At 35.8% G+C, this 16,634-nt stretch overlaps 1 protein-coding gene across 1 annotated transcript in view; it reads left to right on the plus strand.

Moving 5' to 3' along the window:
- The first annotated feature begins 5,489 nt into the window (after positions 1–5,489).
- The window catches only part of DMD (dystrophin), a 909,379-nt gene continuing 898,234 nt past the window's right edge, over positions 5,490–16,634 (plus strand). Inside the window, exon 1 of the mRNA XM_010004489.1 lies at positions 5,490–5,549. The gene's annotated coding sequence lies outside the window, so the exon portion shown is untranslated. The remainder of the gene's footprint in view (positions 5,550–16,634) is intronic.

The following is a 16,634-nucleotide window of genomic DNA, read 5'->3' on the forward strand; positions in this document are numbered from 1 at the left end:
ACTATTTCTGGAAGGATTAAATTTTACTCTTTTTTAAAATGTATATATATATATATATATTAATGAGGGTTTTCTGGATTCAGAAGTCTCCCATTTCTGCTGAGCTTTTGAATAGGTTCATCAGTGTTTTGAGAAGTCTGAGATGGTCTGATTATGGTGATTTGACTCAGGTTCCACACTAAAGTCTCAAGGGGTGATACAGGGAACAGAGAATGAACAGTATTCAGATAAAGTCAACACATTGCTCATCAGTATATTTATAGAAGATAGACAAAGAATTGCATGTTATGTATTGCCTTACATGAGCAATAAGCAAAATCATTGGCTGTCTGTCAAAGCAGTCTATTGCATTTTCTGTCAGCTTGTGAATGTCTTGGATGACCTCAATGACTAAAAATCGAAGCTAGTGCACTCAGATGTCATTCAGTCACTGTATTGAATTGATTTCTTCTGCCCCCCTCAGATAAGCAAGAAATGGAAGGGAACATCTCTCAGCAGTTGTAGTTACTGGCAGAGTATTGTAACAATGTGCTGAAAATCTCTAAGAATAGTGAGTCGATAGAGCCAGAGTATCAATAATTGGACTATCTGTGGCCTCTTTTGTTCGTAGTGCTCCTGCCATTGCTGGTACCCACTCCCACTCACTGAAGGAAATCCTGGACTTTTCTAAATCTGCATTGTTTGGCTGCTAGAAAATCAAATAGCAATTTTGATGGTTTTATTCTCTAAAGTGCAGTGTTTCAATGAACCTGCAGTTGCAATGAATGAAGGAATTGCCATCTGCCCTAACAGCATTGTTTCAAAGTTTTCAACTAGTATAGAGGAAATTTTTTTTTTTTTTTTCTCTTTTTTCTTCTTTCTGCCTGATAGTTCCTGGTAGACAAAACGTAACTATTCAATTATTGTTTAACCCAGCTCAAGGCAACACTGAGTAACCGAATAACATAAGTCACCTTCTTTACTCTTTGTGTTCCAAACTGTGATAGAACTGCTTGCTGAAAACTCTGCAGTGATTCAAATACTCTACATGTATTGTGCAATGTTTTTATTGACACTGTAAGGACAATGGTTGCTTTGTTTGTTTCAAATCAAAGTTTATATTATGAAGATATTACTTATTTCCCATATCCCTGAACTACCAGTGCACTTTTGTTGAATGTCTTCTAATTTTCAAAAATCACAGAATCATAGAACTACTCAGGTTGGAAAAGACCCTTGGGATCACTGAGTCCAACCATCATCCCTACTCTACAAAGTTCTCCCCTAAACTGTATCCACCAACACCACATCCAAACGACCCTTAAACATATCCAGGGACGGTGACTCAACCACCTCCCTGGGCAGCCTATTCCAGTGTCTGACCACTGTTTCAGTGATTTTTTTTTTTCCTAATGTCCAGCCTAAACCTCCCCTGTTGCAGCTTGAAGCCATTCCCTCTTGTTCTGTTGCTAATTCCCTGGGAGACCAGCCCCAGCCTCTCTACAATGACCTTTCAGGTAGTTGTAGCCACTGATGAGGTCTCCTCTCAGCCTACTCTTTCTCAAACAAAATATTCCCAGCTCCTTCAGGAGTTCTTTTCAAGATTTTTTTTCTCTAGGTCCTTCACCAGCTTCATTCCCCTCCTCTGTACTCGCTCCAGCACCTCGATATCTCTCTTGAATTGAGATGCCCAAAACTGGACGCAATACTCCAGGTGTGGCCTCACCAGTTACACTTGAGAAGACTTGCTTAGGCCACTTGCAATGAATATCATCACCCACATTTGTGGAAGGCAAAATGCAGATGGTAGGAAAGATGAGGTCTAGATGTTGCAGTCTACAGAAGGAAATACGGAATAATGGAATAATGTGGTGACTTATATAATGTATGTTTCTGAACCTTAGTTCATTTAATATCTGCTTGATATTCAGCAGTTCACATTACTTAAAGGTATTGGATTTTTCATAACTTTTTAACTGCTGAATACTTTCAGAATACTATCTAGAATATACTAGACATTTTAAAAAAAAATACTGTTGCCCTTTTTAATTTAAAACATTCTGTGATATTTTAGGGAGTACAAAAATAAGTGTAATTTACTAGGGGATGAAAACATAATGCTGGCATTTTGTGGAAAATAGATGGGACTTTATTTGAGTAGCAGGGTGCAAACATGAAAGACTTAAATATCTAGGCAAGTTGTCTGGTAACCACTTGCCATTAATTTTTTTCTGTTGAATCCTGATTACATGTTCATAAGCATTCTTCAGTGTACCGCTTGTTGCTATTAGCCTTGCCACCTGCTTAAATCTTAGAACTGTCCTCTGTCAGATAATTAGCTTCCTTAATACTGCCCTTTCTTTCCTGGCCATAATTGCCTATGAGTTTTAGCCTGGAATAGTACTTTTCAAGTCACATGTGCAGTTAGCTGATTCAAGAAGTTCGCATTCACAGTTGCAAAGCTGGATGCTTATCCTACCAGAAATGTATTAGAACTATGAGATCTATTTGTGAATGTTTCTAGTTAAAACAAGGTCTGTACAGGGGTACTAAAGGCTCAGTCTAGTGCATGAAAATCAGATCAATCTCACAGGTCAGTCTTTTCTTTTCTTTTCTTTTCTTTTCTTTTCTTTTCTTTTCTTTTCTTTTCTTTTCTTTTCTTTTCTTTTCTTTTCTTTTCTTTTCTTTTCTTTTCTTCCTGGAAGGCTTTCTGTAGACCACAATGTGCTCATTTTCTCAGTTGATAACCTACAGAAAGGAGGTTAAGCCTGTTCCACTCAACATCCAGCATTTTGAGAAAAGCATATTTTTGCTGTGGGAAGTGATTGCATTGTTATTGCGATAAAGGAATTCAGGATCCATGCAGTGTTTCATGTTTAGATTTAACCTGAAAACAGACAGTATGCTATTCTGCAATTCTGCCAAGGAAAGAATTAAACATACTATATTATCCTTGAACAGCTGAAGGAATTACCTGCCCAGCCATTTGATTATTCTTATTGCCTCAAAGTAAAAACACCTGCAAGGGCATTCATCAGCTCGCTGCTGAAGAAATCTGTTATAAGCACAGCACTATGAACGTGGCAGCTGAGCGCTCTTGGTATATTTCTGCAGCACCCAAGAAAATGTCATTCAGCTTCCCCATCTAGCATTCAATCCATAAATTCAGGTTAGGAGAACATCTATTTTTTTAAAAGTATCGTGCTTACTGTGGGGAAATGAATGTTGTGCAGTAACCAAAAGATTGTTTTTTTATTGGTTAGGAGGCTGCAACTAACAAATTGCTGTGTTATAAACTTGGTAGAGCAAGCATCTAGAGATAAAAGTGCTTTAAATGATCTCTGCATAAAGATAACAGTGATAGAATAGATTTGTGTTTGCCAAGGTATCAGAGCATTGCCTGAACTTCAAATAAGTTTCGAATGTTCAAACTGTGGGTTTAATTCTCTCAGGAGACCATGTTTTTTTCTGGCACATATATTTGTGGTAAAAGAAAACAAACTAACAAAAAAATCACACACTATTACTGAATATTCTGTATCAGTAGCCTGGAGTAGAAACGAGAAAGTTTGAACAGTTCAAAAAAGGTGGCTTAGGCTCTTTCTTTTTCCCTGCTAAATCCTGCATTCTTTTCTACCTCACTTTAAGGTTGCATGTTTATATGTAATATTTTATATAAAGTTGCTGAGTAAGTTTGTAATACAACATCAGATTGAGTATATATCTTCTACCAACAAAATGCATCTTCATTCTCTCATCTTCTGTGTGTTGCACATGGCTGGAAAAAGTCAAAATTGCATAATAAACAGCTTAGTAAGAGTTAACAAAGAGGGAAGGTGTGTTTGCAGGGGAAAAGAAATATGTAATGGCTTTAGCAACATTTATTACCAAGAGTATGCATCTCCTCCACATGCTGTTGCTTTTTGGTGAATCTCTTAACTATTAGCTATCACTATCAGTCAAGGGAGGAAGCAAGCAGCATTATTTGGGATAGATAGGAGCAGAACTCTAGAAAGATTATAGTAGCAAATGTTCAGATATTAATGGCAGAATGTATATAATGTGTGACTCCTATGGCATATTTTCAGTAGTACAGTTGCATTCTAAATTTTCTCACTATCATGTGAAAACAATTAGAATATGCTTCTTCCTGTATGCAGATTATTTTTATTTTTTTACAATAATAAAATAGTAGTGTCACAAACTCTACTATTATTTTTTAATCAGTATATTGTATTGTTGGAAATGGAAAACATCCTTGTGAAAGGAAATTTAAAAGTGCTATCAAAGTGAGGTTTTAAGAATAAGGGATATACTTGTATCAAAAAGATTTACCTTGCCTTGTCTCCCTGGAAGAGTGGAGGGAGGGAAAGCAAAATATATTATTTATGGTGTGCATTTCTCATGTAGCTCATCCATACTTGCCTTTCAGATTCAGCTGGATCCATTAACATTATTAATTGCTGAACATTTCAGATGGAAATTTAAAATCCATTTTTATTTAAGAAGTGCAGAGAGTTTTGCTGCATGCCAGAAGACAGCATTGAGTTAGCTTTATTTTAGTGTAAGCATCTGCAGCCTTTTTCACATGTGCACTTTCATTTCAGTTTGATTGGACTTTGTCATGCAAAGAGGTCTGCCCTTCTATATTATTTCAGGGATGATGCCTAATAGTTCTTTCTGAGCAAATGCTTATTAGGTTCTAATTTGAAGGCATCTTTCTCTTCATACCCTTTTTGAAGGCATCTTTCTCTTCTCACCTTCATAAAAAATATCAGGGTAGTAACTTTGTGTATCTGGGTCTGTTCTGCATCAAGACTGTACTTACAACTTAAAGAAATCAAACCTAAGATAACAATGTCTCTCTAAATTTTATTTTATTTTTTTCCTTATTAAAGAATGGAGAAGCATATTCATGTATCACTGAACAGATGTGTGCTGTGTTTTTTGTCTTTTCCACTGGAAGGAATATATAGAACAAATCATAACAGGTAAACAGCCATGAGACACAGATGCCATGAAGTGTGGTAGGGACTGCCAATGGAGAACTCTCATTGTGATCCAGAAGGCTTCATGTCTTCAAGGAATTTGAGGATATGTATATAAAGTTCTAAATAGGCTGTAGCAGATTTTCCTGCTGCCAAAGCCATTAGGTAACCTGTTGGATTTTAGTTTGGGTTTTTTGGGGTTTTTTATATACTTACATTACGTTAAAAATGTGAATGGGCTATTTCAGATCCCACTACAACATGTTTCCTTCCAGAAGAAAAGATGTCACAGAATGGGTGAGATTAGCTAGGGATATAAGCCATTCTTATTAAGGGAACCTGTAGGCTTTAAAAATATATATTACTGTCATTGTCAAGAATACATCCAAAGAGGTGCTTTAAATGTATTTAAATTATTATTAGTAGCTTTACTCTACAAACCAAGACTGAAGCTTTAATCAATAATATTGTACTTATTAAAGAAATAATTCTAATGAAGTGCTTTACTTTTCTCTGGCAGATGAACGGGAAGATGTTCAAAAGAAAACATTCACAAAATGGATAAATGCACAGTTTGCTAAGGTATTTAATTTCTTTTTTTTAAATTTATTTATAAACCTAAATATGTCTTGTATATTTTTTAAAAACACTGATACTTGTCCAATGAGGCTTAATTTGCAAGATAACAGTTTCAAGTATTCCTGAATGCAGTGGACAGATTTATTAGAAAAAATGTCCATGTTTTATTCATTTGTATTCAGTAGGGATTGAAATGTAACAAGTTGTCCTTTTCTCGAAATGTTCAGTGCTTCAATTTACTTTGCATTTTCTCAAACTAGTGATGCAGATGTATTACTGCTTGTTGGACTCCTCTGTTATGTTCCTAATACATAGAAAAATTTCTTCTATTTGGCTTATTTTTACTTGCTTCTAATTTCAATCCCAAATTTAACAAAAAAACAGATGAATTGGAGAGGAGCAAGGTCAAAGAAGTGTCATCCAGTAAGCAAATTATGAAATTCAATTATAATAAGATTTGAAATAGTGATCTTTGTGAACTCTTGGAGAATAGTAAAGATCACAAATGTACTGGAAAAAAAAAAGAGCAAATAATTAATTTAAACGAGCTCCCTCTGGCTATAATAATTTTATCTTTAATACACAAGAAAAATTGTGCTTAAACTATTAACTTGATTAAACATGCTTTAGATTCCTGGAGGATACTTACTGAACTGTATTTGCCAGTAATAAACTAAATCAATCTCATAATCTGTCTTTTTATCTGCTAGGGAATAATTAGCAATAGACAACAATGAAATAGTAGCTGTGATACATCTTCTGTTTAGTCTGGCTTTTGATCATGTCCCATCTGATTCTCTTTATATATATATATAGATAGATATAGATATAGATAGATATAGATATAAAACTAAAACTATCTGGGTATCACCACCATGATGTTGAAAAATATGCTCAGTGTTGGTTCAGTCAAACAGGGAGTCCCAAAGGAGTTTTACATGGTCTGGAGCATTTTCTAATAGTGATTCAAATGATTTACATGGCACATACTTGTGATCAGCAGAGATGTCAAGCAGTTTGGAGGACTACGTCAGGATTAAATATGATCTTGAATAAATGGCCTCAACTTAATCTATGAATTATAAGACAAGTGTGATGTATTGTATTTAGGACAGTAGTAAGATGTATGCATACAGAAAGGGGCATAACTGGGCTGGCAATAATAAAGCAAAGAAAAGCTCTGGGAAGTACAGCGAATCACAAACAAAATCAGTGAACAACATGGTACTATTGCAAAAAAGAAAAAAAAAAAGGCAAATTTATTATGGCACTGTGGTTCAAGTTTTTGTTTGCCTCATGCATCACCTGTGTTTTGGACAGTCTTTTTATTTCTTTTTATTTCAACAATCAGTCTACTAAAACCCCTTGATCTTTAAATCTTGGGACAAATTACTCTTGTCCTACAAAGTTGTTATTCACAACAACAAAATAGTTGGTCTGAAATGGCAGATCATGTGTCTGGTAAGCTTAATAATATCTGCTGGCTGCCTGTGTGCTTTACATGCAGAAAGCAAGGTTTGCTCCTCAGTCCAGTCAAGTACTATGCAAGCTTTATTTCTGTCTAAGGTTTTCAGGACAGAAATACAGGATTTTCTGCCTGTATTCTACTGCAACATGAATGGTCACAGCTGTTTGCTGTCCTAGGAGTCTGTTTCTTCCTCCTCTAAAGACCAAGATGTTTTGGGACAGGTGGTCTTCAAAGCATGGAACTGAATCTTCATATGAAATCTACAGTTTTATTCTCTTCCTTCTCCACTCCTTCAGTGGTTTAAATCCATATCTGTTTCTAGCTGTGGAATTTATTTCAGTTAATGGGCTAGTCCTGCTTAGTGATTTCTCATCATTGTTACCTTTGTAAAAGTGTTAAATTACTTTCATTGGAGAACTGGTTTGAATTCACTCCTATATGGTTCTAGAGGTGCTGTCTTGAGCAGATTAGACTATGAGATCAGAATGAAAATAAATATATTACATCACTAATTTCTCTTATTTATGAATAATGGAATCCAGGTAATTAATTAACTTAAAATATTTTGGGTTGGATGACATTTTTTCATACAATTGCCATCCATCCAGCACACTCTCTATAGCTAAAAAACCCTACCCTAATTATGGAGTCAAAGCTTTAGTTTTAAATGCTCCAAATCTTCATTTGTGTTGGGTCTGTAGTGCATTGTACCCCCAAAACCTGTATTCCTTTCCTGAAAATTCTGTGTCTAGAGTACCTGTGCATCAGTACACTTATTCTCAGGATAAGCTTTGAAAATACTCACATTTACAAACTGATTTTTTGTGACTAGTAATGTAAATGCAAACAACAATTTTAATTTCAGAAGTTGTAAATTGCTTAAAATTAATTTTCTAATTTATATGTCATCAGTGTAACTTAAGAACCCACATAAATTTTTTATTTATGGAAGGAAAAGAATTCTATTGTTTGAATCACAGGCCTGGTGGGAATTAGTAGTCCTTCTGGCCACGCGTGCAGCTACATTTTAATTGCATCATATGTAGATACTTTCAACTCAGATGCCTTGAGCTCAATTAAGTCTTCTACCTCTTAGCTGAGGAGTCAATTCCCTAACATGAAACCCATAACAAATTCTCAACCATACCATTTTGGCAGTTTACCATCTGTGATGTGCGGACCCTAGAAATCTCTGAAGTGCTACCAAGAATTCTGTGAAAGGATGTCTAGGAGAAGCTCTCAGTACTGTCAGCAAGATTAAAATTGCTATGGGTGAGGCTATGTCTCTCCAATTTTTTTTGGCAGTTTGAGTAAGGTGCTCTAAATTGCAAAAGTGGGGGAAATGCATTTGCAGGTGTCTCTTACAGCTTCTGTAAAGAACAGGTTTCTCTCTAATTCCTACTCCTTTTACTAATCAAAAAGGGGATTCTGCAGAAAATCTGTGCTTTAAAGATTACAGTATGTGACTCATCTATTAGCAGCACATCATTGTTTCAGTAAGATAGGCCAAAACTTGGCTTTTAATATTTATGAGATAAAAAACTTAGTAAATTAGAAGTATAGGAGAAGTGAGAGAAAATAATCCGAGAGACCTTTCTGTTTCCCCTATCTAATCATAGACATTGTGTATGAGTTTTTTTAGTGATACTTTATTGGTTTGTCTTCTAAATGGTATGCAATATATTGAAACTCAGAAAAAATTTAAAGATAGAGAGTATAGCTTTTCTTTGTCCTCAGAAGAAGTTTATTTATAAAATAGTGAAGTTCTGCAGGGTGTATGTAATGATAGCAAAGGTACCTATGATAACCTAGTTTTTATTAATAGAACTATAATTAGAGTTCTCACAAGAGATATATCTAGTCCTGAGTATGAAAGCTTTTGCTCAGATCTCAACTTTTAAAATTTGAAATAACTGAAGCCTTTGATTGTAAATGAGACACAGACTTGTAACTATGTGTTTTGGGAGAATGTAAATATATCATGATCTCTCAAGTGCAGCAGCTCTCTTTGAAACAGCCACAACAATTACATTAACAATGTACCACATTTTAAATGAGCATGTTGTCTCACTGGTTAAACATTTTTTAGTTGGACACTGTATAATGGGTTTCAAAATAGAAACCATTACTGAAGATGGAAGTGTTCTTTACTTGCATGTGAGAAATAGCTTGTAAATCGTAATTAATTTAAAAATAAAAACCTAAATATTTCAACACCAAAAAAAACCCCAAGCAACTAACACCAAACAAAAAAAAACAGCCTAAAAAGGGAAAGCACTGTACTCCTATGACTAAAGAAATATTGGCAATTTATTTTGTTCTCTCATTATGGAGAGAGTGTCTCAAAGTACTGATAATTTAATGTCAGCAATTAAACCATCTGTTGTGAGTACAGAGAAGACAAGTAGCTAATTGTAAGTTTTGACACCTTAAATTTATGTTAGACTTTTATGCTACAAAAGGGTAGAAAATTCCGCTATGTAGTCAAGGAAGACAATTTTTAGGATGGTATGTTTTTTCATGTAAATGCTGAAATTACTAATCTTCATCCAGGCAGGAGCAAGAGTTAGAAAATAGAGAATGGTAGATTTTGAGGGGGTGAGAGGGAGTGGTTTATGGTTTCTCCACCTCATGCTTTGGTTTTCTTCATGTTGTTATTTAAGAAGGCAGAATATGAATACGAATTTAAGGATACCAAGTATTTCATTACTTAGCTTTAGTGAAAAACAAGGTAATTCAGCAATTAATCCTTTTATTAGAGAATCTAAGTTAAGAAAAAAATACCATATTTTTCTAGGCAGATGGAAATATTAGGAGATAGTTGTTTGTATGGTGACTTTGAAATTAGATTCTTGTAATGATTGTGTGAAGAAACATTTTTTTTTAATATTTAGTTTCTAGGAAATGTGTTAACCACTGTGACTAATCTGTGTCATATTCCATCAGACGTACCATTTATTTGCCATATTCATATTCTTCATTAATAATGAAGAAAAGGACCTGGAGGGAGGGAGGTTGTCAATTAATCACAAAAAAACACAGGTTAAAATATTCAGTATTAGCTCTGTCAGAACTTCTGTCTTGGCTAGTAACTTATAGGTCAAACGGAGATAGCTGTTTAGATGAGTGAGTGATTGGTAGGATAATTAGAATTACCTCCTATAATTAGAGATTCAGATTTGTGTGCTCTTGCCTCACTGATGTCTGCTGCTCTGTTGTGTTTTCTAAAAGCAGTAGTTGATTTTTCTAGCTGACTAGAAAAGATCCCTAGCTGTTTCACATAATAGAAGTAATCAATGGGGTGTGCTGGTGTTGCAGGATTTCAGTTTTTAGAATTGAGTTCCAGAGAGGACATCAACACTGGCTTTGCAGGACAATCTTTCATGTCATTGTCAAGAAGTTCAGAAAAGTTAATTGAGGTATCTGTTGTTCTTTAGCCATTATACACAGAATTTAGTGCCTGCAGAAAAGCCTGTCGAAGAAGCAGAATAAATAAAAGTTTGCTGAGCTCCATGTTGCCACAGATTAGCCTCCAGCCATTCCCAGTCAAAAGTGTTTGCATCTAGACCTGTATTTTTACAGTATGTTGAACCTGATACTGCAATGTAGATATATTCTCAGGCTGCTTAATTCATCCAGTCTTTATCACTGATTTCAGCTCAGAAACAGAAATCAGACTGAACTTTTCCTACGTTATCTGATACACTAACTGTTTTGTGCTAAGGTAGAATGTAACAGGGCAGGAGGTATTAGGTTTTTGGTTGGTTGGTTGGTTGGTTGTGGTTTTCTTTCTTTGTTTATTTGTTTTATTGTTGTGGTTTTGTTTTTTGTTTTTTTTTTTTTACCAAATGCAAACTAGACTTACTTGCACTCATTCGCAGTTATGGGGGGGGTGAGGCTCATTCTTTTAAATTAAGAGGCAAAAAGAGCTGCGGAGAATCCTAAAAAGAGCAATTGTAGCCAAAGTAAACAGAAGTTGAATGCTGACCCTGCTCCACGCCTTAAGGAATACTAGAACTGAGCAACTCACTAACAACCAGTGCTTGCATCTACCAGGTCACAAAGCAGCATGTACAATAGTTTTACTGCAGACGCTGCACAGTCGCATTCTTGCTTCAAAAGCTCCTGACTTCAAGCATATATCTGTTTCCTTGTTTAGGACAGTAGAGTCTTCCTGAATTTCACCAAAGCCAAAGTTGTGCATTATTCATCTAAGCAGCATTCATTTGGAGATGAACATCCCGGGGGATCAGATGTCATGTGAAAGAACATTGACTGCAGGACAACAAAAAGATAGATAGTAAAATTTTGACATTGTGTCTGTGGTAAAACCCTCATCAAATCTTCAATGGCTGTATATTAAAAGTGCCTATGGTAGATGTCATACTTTTGGAGCAGCCTCAAAATTTATTTATTTTTTCTGGAAAAAAAATATTCAGAAAATCACACAGATTTAAAATTGTCTCATTTGTGAGAAATGAGAAAGAAAATGCAGTTGGTATTATTTGATGTTGCTGAGACGTAAAATTGATTGATATTCATCCATTCTACATACCTGATTAATCTGTTCCGTGTCTATTGCCAACCCTTTTAGGTGCTATAGTGAAAGTGATGAGAAAGAACAGTTTACAAACGTGGGAGCCAAATTACTTTTCTCTGATACAGTGTGGCAAATAACCAGAACTCTCATTGAAGATTAATAGTGCTTAACTTTGCTTTCCAGCTCTGTGTGATCAACACTACCCTTGGGATACATCCTGTTTTAATATACCAGGCTTTCTTATACCAATAACTTTTCTATAACACATCTTGCAAGAGCACACTGAAGGCCCATCATGTGTATACAGTATTATTAAAGGAAAAGCTTTTCACCTTTGTATAAAGCTAAATGATGTTTTAACCTGGAATAGAAAACACATTTGCATTGTGAAGTGTTAAGTGGTTTTCCTTTTTTGGTTATCTCCAAGTGTAAGGCAAAACGTGCTCAGAATTATTAACATATATATATAGTAAAATACCTATTAGGTCTCCACATTCTACATATTTTCTCTTTTTTATGATGAAGAAAAATAGGATACATGCTGTATAAATATTTATTATGTTTCAATTAAATTTATTTTGGAAAGAAAAATAACTTAAAATTATTTTTACTGTACTTTTTAAGGTAATACCAATGGCAATATTGGCATTGATTTTACTCAGAATTTTATTATAGAACTTCAGCTATCTATGAATATATTTTTATAGATCTTTTGTATGATCAAGAACAGAAATAGGCACAGTTTAAAGGCACAAGTATCTTAACGCTTCAGATTTTGCACATAGTATCAACTCTGTGTTCAAGCTTTTTATATTTTGCTACCAAAGTAATTTCCCAGCTTACTGTTGGCAAAATACTTAGAGCATGTCTCCCTTATACATTTAATATCTATCAATATTCAACTCTGTTCAATGTAGAGGCCTGGATGCTCTCAGAGATTAAAACATGTTTGAACTTACTGTAAAAGTAAGGACCACCAGAAACTGAGTGGTGTCTCAATGCAGCATGACATGACAAAAACAAAGTACTGTTTAAGAGAACTGTCTTCTCTGCTTCCTCTGTTCTTGCTAACATCAGAAGTGCATCTGCATGATCCACTGTGGCTGTCATGCAGCTGATGATGTCATAAAAACTGTCAGTACGGAGAAGAACCATTTCACTGAAAACCTAGAAAGGACAAAAATGTATTTGGTTATGCTTCAAAGACACAAAGATAGATGTTTGAGGTTAACAAAAAACTAATGGGACTATCTCTATATTGTTCTTGATCCTTTTCTTAAATTTGATGCTTAAACACCTAAGGCTTTGTTACACGTGCATGAGGGGATGGGATTCTTTACTGGTTTACATTCATAACATTCTCCCATTACCAGGAGACTTTACAATTTTGCCTGTTGCTGGTTTTTTTCCCCAAAATGTCTACATGTTTGCAGTTAAACCAGACAGCTCTTGGAAAGCAGACTCATTTTCACTTTGATAAAAAGTGAAACTTATTCCTCTTAATTATCTGCACATCTTTGGGTAGATCAGTAGTTCCTGGCTGTGTCTCTTGGAAGACCTTTTGCTTTCAAGTGAGAGAGACTCACTACTGTCTGCTCCCTTGACTGCACAAGTAGTGACATGCTTTCTCTGCTTTGCCTTATTGGGCATAAATTCAACATTGGCTGCAGTTCAGGAACAGATTTCCTTAGGGACAGTGGGGTCTGCCTCCATCAAAACTTTATACTCATTTCCGAGCCTGATCTCCTTCCCACAGTGAGGTTCCTGTGGAAGCTCCAGACCCAGCAGCACAGCCACCCTGCCCATGTGTGCAGCAGCTTTCTGTGGGGAAATCTCCACCAGTCAGAAAGCATTAGAACTGTCACTGCTGCAGTCTAGTCACCAAAGATTATGTCACATTCTTAGTATCTTTTATTTGCACATGCAAAGGTTACATTACTTTTCCAAATAAAATTTTAAGGCTTAAAATGTTTTACATTATAAATTACTTTCCTTCTAAAAAATATACAGGCATATTATCTTAAACAGTGAGCATCTGCAGGACAAAACACACGCCACTGAATACAGACTACATTTTAAACACTTTTAAGATAATGTAGTATCCCAGACCTTTAATTTGAAACTTCAGAGGTGATTAGTAAAATTAGGAAGCTAGACTAAAATATATGCATTTTTATTATGTTAAAAAAAAAAAAGTCCTTGTATTTTTATACCCTCTCCTTGCAGAATAACCAGGGCTTCCCTCAGATGCATTAGACATGACAAGCAAGCAAAGCAATCACTAGTGTTGGCAATAGAAGGCACTGGAATTTCATTTCTAATGTTTTACTGAGGAAAAAAATAGTCAAATGAGATCCAGTGAGCTCTTCCACATTTTCCTTCTTATATCTGGACTTGCACCTCCTAGTCTTTTATTCAAACACTCATACTTTTTTGTTGCACTTACTTTAAGTAAAAAAGATTAAAGAAAATTGAATAGATTGTTCTCTTGAAGTTATTATTGGGTATGTATCTTGGGGGGGAATAGGAGCATACTATAGCACTACAATATTGGTCTCAGTGGTGCCTATGTCTAGCTTGCAAATTTGTAAACAATACAAATTTGCATGATTTTTGCTGGCAGTAGACCTCATAATTTCTGCACTCAGAATTCATTAGTATTACAGCTAATAGTCTTCAGAATCTCCAAAGCAAAACTCTTCATACTGGCAAATTAGGCTTTAGTGGATTTCCATTATACTTCAATTGAAAGTTCAAAAACAAAAATAGGAGAGAAAACATTTTCAAGTTGCTATCCCCACTTATCTAAATGTCCTTTTATCTACACATACTGAAGCTCAAGCAAATCATACTGACCATTCCCTGGTCTGCAAATGAGATATCACGTGCCTAGGGTTTGATGAAGAGAGGAAAGGAAAAGATGCAAGCATGTTCATTTATGAGCAGCATACCTACCTCTCTCAAGCTTTCTTCATCAGTTAAACAGATCTAGCATATCTCATTGTATTGGTGTCAAGTCATATTATCAGGGCTGGAAATCAGGGAGTAACATTTCTATCACCACCTCAGATGGATATCTCCATCCCTCAGGCAGAACCTCCAGTAAGCTGCCGTTCCCCTCCTCACACTAGATACCATTCCTCAACCTCTCTTTGCCTGAGGTAGTGGGTATATCTTGTGCCTCTCAGATATACTTCTTTCTACAGATTGCCTTTGACATCAGGAAATTTGGCCCTTCCTCCTATGTGCCTAAATGCATAATTTTTTATTTATTTATTTTTTAAAAACATGTCTCAAAAAAACCCAACAGGCCAACAAACGACTAAACAAAACCCTCCAAACCTCAAAACACTCAGATTTAGTCAGACTGCATCCACGTAACAGACTGCATTCTTGGATGTTGATGTTTCATTTTTGGTGTTGATGACGTGGCCCTACCTGAATTCTGTAAGCACGTTTTTGCATTTTGCTTTCTTTATTATGCTTTGAGTTATCTGCAGTGTGTACAAAAAGTTTCTGTTCCTTCAAAGACTGTGCTAATGAACATGATTTTACAGCCAAATCAAACACAGCTTTCATTGAGGTTAATTTCTTTAAATGATGCGCCTGTATTTTAGGTCCTAGCTTGCCATAAAGACAAAGAAAAAATAATATTATGAAAGATGTTCCTATGGTAGAAGCGCATTATTAGACATAATAACCTAATTTGTAAAAGGTTGCAAATAAGAATATTTGCAGAAGACTTTGCATATCTGCATTTTACATATGATAGTATTCAGTCAGATCTTGGGGATATTTATAGACCAACATTTCAAGACTATGCGTGATTTTTAGAGATGCTTATGTCTGTTCTTTCTCTGATCACATGTTTGGGCTCTTATGAAAGGGAAAAACCATTAGCTTGCACATGGTATCTGCAGTTATTTCTTAACAACAATGTCAAAATGAATATAAACACCCTATTAAGTCTTTGCTTAGAGAATTGGTTATTAAAACAAAAATACACTCATTTTCGTGCTCTAGAATGGCTACCTAACTTGTAAATCTTTTTTCTGCCATTTCAGTATCCTGGTCTGATTAAATATTGATATGCACATCACTGACTAATACTTTCATTTTTTTCAAAGATCTACATAACAGGTGTTATTTCACAGAATGGCCATTTTTATTTTCCATCTGCTTATTATAGGGTGTTTAATTGATTTGCCAGTTTAAACTCATCACATTTACTTCTTTGTAATGTTAGTGTTTGAGTATATATTGCTGACTTAAAAACAGGATGCTTTCAGTGTGCTCAAGTACTTAGTATTGATTCTATTGAAATTAAGATTTCAGGGAAAAAAGATAAAGCAAGTAATTTATTCTGTTAAGTCTAGTGCAGTTTTAAATACATATATATAAGGTTACTGAAAATCCTTAGCTATTTGTAACAATAAAATCCTTTTTGTTAAAAAAAAACAGCTAAAACATTCAAATAAAACCCCCTGATGTTAATAATAGGTTGTAATTCCAGTTGGTTAACTGGAATCTGTAGAAATGATTGGGTGGCCCACCTAGTGGAAGAGGGGAAGGCTGTGGATGTGGTCTACTTTAACTTCAGCAAGGCCTTTGACACAGTGTCCCACAGCATCCTCCTGGAGAAGCAAGCAACCCACAGCTTTGACAGGTGCACCCTTTGCTGGGTTAAAAACTGGTTGCGTGACCAGGCCCAGAGAGTGATGGTGAATGGAGCTGCATCCAGCTGGCGTCTGGTGCCCAGCGGTGTCCCCCAGGGATCGTACTGGGCCCAGTCCCATTCAGCATCTTTATTGATGACCTGGGTGTGGGGATTGAGTCCACCCTCAGTAAGTTCACAGATGACACCAAGTTGGGGGGGAGCGTTGATCTGCTGGAGGGTAGGAACAAGCTGCAGGAAGACCTGGACATGCTGGATTGATGGGCTGAGACCAATGGAATGAAATTCAACAAGACCAAGTGTAGGGTCCTGCACTTTGGCCATAATAACCCCAGGCAGCACTACAGACTGGGGGAAGAGAGGCTGGAGAGCAGCCTGGCAGAGAGGGACCTGGGAGTACTGGTT

This window comes from Chaetura pelagica, unplaced genomic scaffold (genome assembly GCF_000747805.2).
Source record: "Chaetura pelagica isolate M959 unplaced genomic scaffold, ChaPel_1.0 scaffold308, whole genome shotgun sequence".
Lineage (NCBI taxonomy): Eukaryota > Metazoa > Chordata > Aves > Apodiformes > Apodidae > Chaetura > Chaetura pelagica.